This window comes from Schistocerca gregaria, chromosome 3 (genome assembly GCF_023897955.1).
Source record: "Schistocerca gregaria isolate iqSchGreg1 chromosome 3, iqSchGreg1.2, whole genome shotgun sequence".
Taxonomy (NCBI): Eukaryota; Metazoa; Arthropoda; class Insecta; order Orthoptera; family Acrididae; genus Schistocerca; species Schistocerca gregaria.
In genome coordinates, this window is record NC_064922.1 from 860,164,203 (window position 1) to 860,173,180 (window position 8,978).

The window sequence follows — 8,978 nt, forward strand, 5'->3', positions numbered from 1 at the left end:
CTTGGCCTGCCTTGGACAAGAGATTCGCGATAAATGTGAGAGACTAGTGCCATAGACTACTTTTTGTGAAACCATATTTTACATAGGACTGGATTTTTCTCCACCAGATATTTTGCTTAGGTGCAATGATGGTAGTTGTATGCTTCGTGCATAGATCTTTCCACACACACACACACACACACACACACACACACACACACACACACACACACACACACACGAATCTCTACTAACCTTTGCTTATCATTAATTGCGCGTTCTCTTTTGAACTGAAAGTGCAACAGCCTTTGCTTCCTCAAAAGTTTCCAAATTTAGTTTTTAAACCACAGTGGGTCTTCTCTGTCACATACAGATAGAGCACAATTTACAGTCTGTTTAAACTTGCCAATAATTCCTCTAGGTCCATCACGCTGGAACTAAATGATGTCAATTCATTGTCTAGGTGAGATGCTAACAACTGTATCTGCTCTTTCAAGCAGAAAAACACACTTTGCCTTCTTGATTGATTTATTGTCTTTTATAACCACAGTTCCTATGATATAACGATCACTAAACCCCATGTCTATACTGATGCAATCAATAAGGTCTGGCCCGTTTCTAATTACAAGATCTAAGATATTTGCATTGCACATAGAGTGCCAAATTAGTTGCTCAAGGCAGTTTTCGGAAAAGTGTTAAAAAGTACTTCACAAGACTGTGTACTCCATGCAATGAATCCATAAATGGCCCAGTCTATACTCGGCAAATTAAAGTCGCCTTCAAAGTAGTATTGATTCATCTGGGTATTTACAAGCTACTGACCATAGACTTTCTTTGAATGACTGTAGAACTGCCACAATGGAATCCGGTGGCCATTAAATACATCCAACAAATAACTTGATTTCACCTAGCTCTGTCACATGCAACCGGATAACACTCAATTTTGACTAAATAGAGAGAATATTTTTGTCAACTGCAATGAACAATCCATCCCCTATAGCATCTAATCTGTCTTTCTGATACACTTTCCATTGACTTCCTAAGTGCCTCGGAGCTTTCTACATCAGGTATTAGCTAACTCTCAGTCCCAAGAATAATTTGAGTGCGGAAACTTTACTGGAGGACAGTAAATTCGGGAACTATGTTATGAATATTTTGACAAGTTACTGATAAGATTTCGACAGTTGATGTGTCCTTACTCTCAAATCAGCCTGATTTCCCCATCTGCAAATCGAGTAGCAAGTGTTCATCAGAATACCTCAAACTACTTCCTCAGCCTAAAAAGAACACATCATGTGCATTCCACAAATACCCTGCTGCCCGAGTAGCTGCTTCCTTTGTGTGGTACACCCCTGACCCATCAGGGGAGTCCTCCAAATTCCCCACCTGATAACAGAGGTCCAGAAATCTGCAGCCAAGGCCGTCAAAGAGCTCCATGATGTCAAATTCTCTCTCTCTCTCTCTCTCTCTCTCTCTCTCTCTCTCTCTCTCTCTACCTCCACCTCCAGCAGCTGCCTGTACGATGCCTTCAGAAACCATGTGACATTTATGGTTGGTACCCACTTGAGCCACAAGTTGCAGGCAACTGTACACCACACACTCGATAGCCGCTGGAGGCCGCCTCCACATCTTGGATGAGGCCCGCCAGTGGACATACTGAGCACAGAAGATTTTTACACCCTTTGCTCTTTACATTATGCATCAAGACTCTTGTCTTGCTTGAATGCATAAGTTTTAGATAGTGGACCAACAAATTCTGCATTAGTTCATCATCCAATTTATATTTCAGTAATTCTCATTTATCAGCTGACTGTTGTGTCTGTCATTTACTGGAAAACCGGACGATGCAAACCTTCTGTGGACTTCTTTCCTGATATCCTCATAAATATTCGGAGATTTAATATGATAATTTAAGGTATTACTGTGTGTGTGATGAAGTTTTATATAAGTTACTCATTTAAAGTATATCCATAATGAAAGTCAATAAGAAGGGTTTCTGAAATATCCCAAATAGCTACTTTTACTGCAAAAGGGTTTATCGAAAGCCACATCCATTCTTTTCTATTTAATGTTAACTACATTTTCTGTAACAAAGCACTTCTATGAAAATTTGATTTTGTCAATGTAGCTGCTCCATATCAACCTTACCAGGATGTCTCTAGTCTTATGTCCCGCATCTTTCATACATTTTGCATGGTTATTCCAAACACAATAACATTCATTAGTTGGAAACAATTTTTCATGAAATCACTGATTGCACTCCTGGTTTTTGCATTGATGTCAGTGTATGTCTTCACCTACGGAGCTTGTTTAAATGATAGAATTCTATATTTATGTCTACATCCTACCCCATAAGCCACCTTTGAAGCATGTGGCTTAGGGTTCTTTGCTTGACACTAACTGATCTCCCCTTCAGTGTTACACTCACGAATGGCACTTGGGAACAATCACTGTCAGTAAGGCTCTTTATTAGCCATGATTTCTTGTCATGGCCATTTCACAAGATGTATGTGGGAAGTTCTCTCTCAAAATTTCAAAAGTAAACGTCTCCTTGATGCACAATCCCTCTCTTGCAGCATTTGCCACTTGTCTTCGTAAAGCATCTCTGCAATGCTCTCAAGTCGCCTAACAATTACCTAAGTTGTGAAATCTATCTTACAACCAATTTCTGTTGTAATCACTGTTTCAGATTTCTGTAGTCAATAACAGAGTCTTTCTTATCATATAGTGTCAAAATTAATTTATTTGGGTTCTTACTATTAGTTGTTGGTAACATTTTTTCTGGATATAAGGGCAAACCTAAATGAAAATCATGAATACTGTCAGCAGTTTCGATGTCATGTTGGTCGGCTGTTCAATATTTGTCAGAGACGTGTAGAAGCTGTGAGATATTTTTCAATGACAAGACTAGACTTTTATATCGTTTGGTAGAACTAAAACCATAAAGAGTAACAGTGTTGAATTGAAATCAGTTTGCATAGAGATGGGCAAAGTCGTTCAAGCTTGGGAACTAGTTCATAGGTGATCGCGCTTTTTTGGGTACCGTTTATTTTTAATCATTCACCGTTCATTGTGCTCGGTATATGGTTCTTATGAAAAACTGAAAAAGGGCAGCATATGTGACCGAAGATGGAAGGCGCCAAGAGGGGGCACTTGCCTCCCCACTGAGTACAGAGTTTTTATTCATAACAGAATTCTCACACACTTGTTATTTTTGTGATTCTGCAAAACATCTCGTTAGCCCACTGATCGCAGTGAAAGGCGGCGCATGAAAAACCCGCCCCGAGTACAGGCTGCTCGCCAATTACGCATGATTTGTTGACCACTACGAACAGAACAGATAAACATATAATAATTAGGCAGTGAGGAAATAACGAATAAGCTAATGTAAACAATTCCGAAATAACAGATGACGATTCGTAAGCGACAATATACAGTCGGGTACTCGAGTCCGATTTTTCCTGCGCCATCTTGAATCACTGAAATAATATTGTAGGAGTTATCATTCCTCTTTATAAAATGTGATACCGTACACGCGATTAAGCAGCGCGGGCTTCATTCGGTTGTAAGTTGGTCTGCCTTCCTTAACAATGAACATACTCTCTTACCTCGGATCAAAAAACAGACGGAAAATTGCCACTTGTGTGTGCCAGGCCAATGTCCTTTGTATGTGTAATAACATAAAATTTGCCTTTTTACACGTATTTCTTCTGCTGTTTATCGAAATATTGAAGTAAGCCGTTTTGTTACCTGAAAATATGAAAAATATCACGTAATTTTTATGTAATTTACGTAATTACAAAATGCATTTTAATTGCCGGTTGTGGACGCTGAATAGAATACGAAAAGAACCAGAAGTTCAGAGATCAGAAAAGGTTTGAAACAGATCTCGAATGGCCGTGCGAATCGAACGAAACGAACAACAACAACAACAACTCGAAACTGAGCTATCTATGAGTAGTCGGCAGTGGAACTGCGACGAGTTGCCACACGGAGGAGGACGAGTCTGGCTGAGCGAGACCGAGACAGATAGGAATGGGACCAAGGCTGGAAGTAGACCGGTCGACGTGTCGTTTGGAAACGAGACCGACCGTTTCTCGTTCCCGGGAACTAAAAGTAGAAAGCCGTGACCGAGACTGAGAAAGAAGGGAACAGGACCGACACTGGAACAAGACAGAACGTTTCCCCTTTCCTGGAACTATAAGTAGAAAGCCGCGACCAAAGTGAACTATGAATGACCGTTCCTTAGAATTCGTTCCTCGCTTGTTCCGTTCATCTTGGTGAGCCGTTCCTTTGGACCCGTTAGTTCACGACGACCTACCTCTAGTTTGCATATTACAGTCTATTATTCGCGTTAAACTGCCCTTAATTTTTCTTACAATTAAATCATGATCATCATTCCTGTGCCGTACATTACAAATAAAAACTTATGATAAAATTACAATCTCAAAAAACTGCATCCACATTATCTGAAGCTTTGCCAATTCAAAGTATGATAAACTTCATTTACCACACATTTAAGCTGAAATAAACCTAAAGTCTATGCATTGGGCACCCTTGTTTTTCCATTTTCTAAGTGAACATTCATAATCCATTAAACAAGTTTCAATAATTGCTAACATAAAAGCTTTAAAGATAGCTGCCTAGGCGTGGTATCAGAATCAGTACTGCTTGCTTCTACCTTGAGGTTTAAGTACAAATTACATTAATAGAATTAACCATTGGTTCACAGTAATCTTAGAATAAAGTTAACTAGCTTCTTCAGACATTGGCAACCATAAGAAGCTTGTTGTTGTTGTTGTTGTTGTTGCCGTCGTCATCGTCTTCAGTCCTGAGACTGGTGTGATGCAGCTCTCCATGCTACTCTATCCTGTGCAAGGTTCTTCATCTCCCAGTACCTAGTGCAACCTACATCCTCCTGAATCTGTTTAGTGTATTCATCTCTTGGTCTCCCTCTGCGATTTTTACCCTCCACGCTGCCCTCCAATACTAAATTGGTGATCCCTCGTTACCTCAGAACATGTCCTACCAATTGATCCCTTCTTCTAGTCAAGTTGTTCCACAAATTACTCTTCTCTCCAATTCTATTCAATACCTCCTCATTAGTTATGTGATCTACCCATCCAATCTTCAGCATGCTTCTGTAGCACCACATTTCGAAAGCTTCTATTCTCTTCTTGTCTAAACTATTTATTGTCCATGTTTCACTTCCATACATGGCTACACTCCATACAAATACTTTCAGAAACAACTACCTGACACTTAAATCTATACTCGATGTTAACAAATTTCTCTTCTTCAGAAATGCTTTCCTTGCCATTGCCAGTCCACATTTTATATCCTCTCTACTTCGACCATCATCAGTTATTTTGCTTCCCAAACAGCAAAACTCCTTTACTGCTTTAAGCGTCTTATTTCCTAATCTAATTCCCGCAGCATCACCCATAAACTGCCTGAAAGTGCTTCAGTTTTTACAGTGGATACTGTGGCAAGTTTTTAAACAATTAAGTTTGTTTCTTCAACTTCCTTCTTAAATAATTAGTTGTGTCTGCCTCCCAAACTGTTCTTAAAAGTATTCAACTCCGAAGACGGAATAAAACTACCAACCATTATATTTTGGATGTGGTACTTTTAGATTGATGGAAACAAAATAAAATAAACATTACTCACTTGCTTTTTTGAAAAAAACTAGTGAATTATTAAAACACTGAGCTTGAAGTTGAAATTTCTGACCTCTTAAACACATCGGCAGCATAACAATTGCACTATATTGTGAATCAAATCCTCTGTTTATGGCTTGCTTGCTTGTTTCCTTAAACATGAACCTACAGTATGCCCACACCATTCGCCAACATTTGTTTGAAAATATCTGCTTGCTACTTTGAGCAAGAATGAAGAATAATCTGTGATAAAATTCAGCCGTAGTGTGAATCAAAATTTAAGTAAAATTGTCTTCATGTAATACGGATTGTCATTTTGTTTGCTCACACAATGACTTTGAAGAAGATATATTGTAGATTGAAGGAATGTTACCACTTTAATAGCTAGCACAAAGAAGAGGGTCTACCTACGGGATGCGTGGAGCAAAAGCTCTTAGTTGGCCAAAAATTTTCAGTTTTCAAACGATGCACGATTGCTGGAATCGTGTGGAAAGCTGATCTGCAATATTGAGTATTGCTTCTATACATACATTGAATTCAAACAGTTTCCTGGTCACCACAGATAAACTCATTTGTCGTCATCGTCGCGGGTCGATATTACTAAAACTGACAATAGTGAAAAGCACGTTCAGCGAAAAAAATAAGGAATCTGTGTCTTCTGCCAGTTTCTGTAGCACATCAACAAGGAGTGTCAAGAAACGTGTGTGTGTGTGTGTGTAAAAAAAAAAAACAAAAAAAAAAACGAAAACGCTTTTGATCCTAGTATAGTGTTTCCGTCGGCAACTGATACTTCTGCAGACAGGGGTTTGTGTAATGCATTTGTTCTAAATGGATTATCCCAGTGGCATAAGGCAGCTGAATGTTTCAGAGTTCATGAAAAACATACACTTCAACGTTCGTCCGCAACTGATCTGGCAACAAAGAAACAAGGTACCAGTGTGTCATAGCTTATCTCACCACATCAATTAGAAGATGTGAAAAGTGCACGCAAGGCCATTTTAAAGATTATAATGTCCCTCCAGTTAAAGCTAGCAAGGAATAGCAGTTCGTGGTCACACTGATGAAGCATCAGTTACTGCTGCTTAGAGCAGAAGGTGCTCCCGTCTTGAAATATTGGCTGCGGCGAACTTCATATAAATGGGTTTCTAACGATATATTGAATTAAACTGTCCCTCCATTACAGTGAAGGAACAGTTATTCATATGTTTCAGATATGCTGATAAAAGTCTTCAAGTTCTAGTTTTTATGGGCTTCTTTGGAGCACTTTCATCGAGTTCTAGGATATTGAAGTCCTCCAGGCGTTTATCCCTCGACATAAAATACTGTCATGGTCATTGTTATGACGGTGCGACCAAAGTCAGTGACAATTAACGGGATTACAAAGTAGAATTACTCAGAGCCTAGAACTATATTTGTTCACTGTTCGGCGCATAATTTGAATTTGATAGTACAAGATGTGATGTATCGCATTAGTGACGTGCGAGACTATCTGGTTCTGGTGATTCTTCATGAATTAATATCATTTGTAAGACATCCGCCAAAGAGGCTAGCGGTGTTTCAAACGCAACGTTAGCGACAACCCTGGACGATGCACAAGTCCCACCCAACCACCCCCTCCACATGCAATCCTTATCCTAAGCTCCGCGCATGGTCTGCCGCTTGTCCCAACATCAAAGTTTTTCATATCACAGATATGCCAGTCATAACAAGGGAGAAAATCAGTACGAAATACAGTTCTTCCGGTACCACTGTGAAAAGAATTAGAAATATGCGAGTTGAAAAATCATCAATAAGAATGAAAAATAAAAATGGTATCCACACTGTATTTTTTATTTTATGAGCTTTCATCTGCACTATATCAAAAAATCTGATATTTGTTCACTGCAGTGAGCGCAAATTTCCGTCACCTCGCGTAGTGTAAGAAATTCTGTAGGGAAATATTAATTGGTAGTATCGCCAAGGATGCTGTCCGTTATCTCGATTGTCTAAAGTTAGTGTTGTGCATAAACAAGGCAAAGTCGATGTCTTAGTTTGTTTCTGATTACCTCATTAAGACTAAAGAATATAAGAGTGGGATAATGTAGAAATACGTAATGCAAGCAGTCAGATATTTATACAGTGCCATTCTTCATGAATATTTGCCTGTGTAATGGGTGAATTTGTACTTGTGAACTCTTATGACTGCTTGCTTATAGCAGACACAAGATTACTTTGAGTTCTTCTTCGGTGTTTGAGAGCTTTAGACCTGCCTATTATTAAACATATGTACATAATTTCATAAGTGTCATTCCAACACATCTTAGCGTACTTTAATGTCTGTTAGATATCAGTCTGTCAGATATTAGTTTTGACAGCAGTTGGCCGCAACAGTCAAGATTAGGTACCTTGTGTATGATAACTTTATTCAGAGTGCGTATCTATGTTTCATTTTGACATTATTACAGAAACTGCTAAGAAGTACTAACAGCACAACACTGCTAGTATGAACAACCGCGGCAAAACAAAAAACGACGAACAACAACAGGTTGCGCTCTTGGTTGGTGTGGTGGGGTGGGGGTAGGTGTGGATGGGGGGAAAATGGGCGGGGCTTGTGCAAATGCCCAGGGTTGTCGCTAAGGTTTCCTTGTTTCAATCGGTACAAGAGGACAACGAAGATGGTGTTGCAAAAAACGTTCACAGACTGTCTTTGCGCCCATTCTGTTTTACGAGGCAGTGTGTCACAGGAACTAAAATCGTTGGAAAGTAAGTATGACGTTCTCTTGAATTATTAGAAGATCTGTCACAAGAAAATGGAGTCAATAGGAAGGCTATTGGTTTTTTTTTATCAAATCTGCGTCTATTCAGATTTCGTATTTCCCTGAAAACATTAATTTCAGTTGTCGGCAGGATTGAGTAACTTCATTTCCAGAAGAAACCATTGTCATAGAGAGTAATCAAAACATCGATAAAAACTTTGCCTGAAAGTTTAGCTCCACAAAGGGATATATTTTTTGGGTAGTAGAATGAAACCATTAGGAATACAAGGGAACTTAACATTTCCTACAAAAAGGAAGATGACAAAACGCTATGGCGAAGGTGGTGATCCTCATACGTATCAAACAGTGGAGGAAATGTACAGCTGAATATTTTTTGAAAAAATTGATATGGCTGTGGGTTTGCTGAATCGCAGATCAAAGGTTCTGGAATTTATTGCACAACTTGAAGCTTTAGCTATCTGTCAAATTGGTACTGATCAAATATGCTGTTCTATGGTGCAGACTTTGAGAAAGAGAAGCTAACATTCCATAGGGACATGTTTCTAGATGTGTGCAGAATGAAGAACGAGGAGTGGCCAACTTC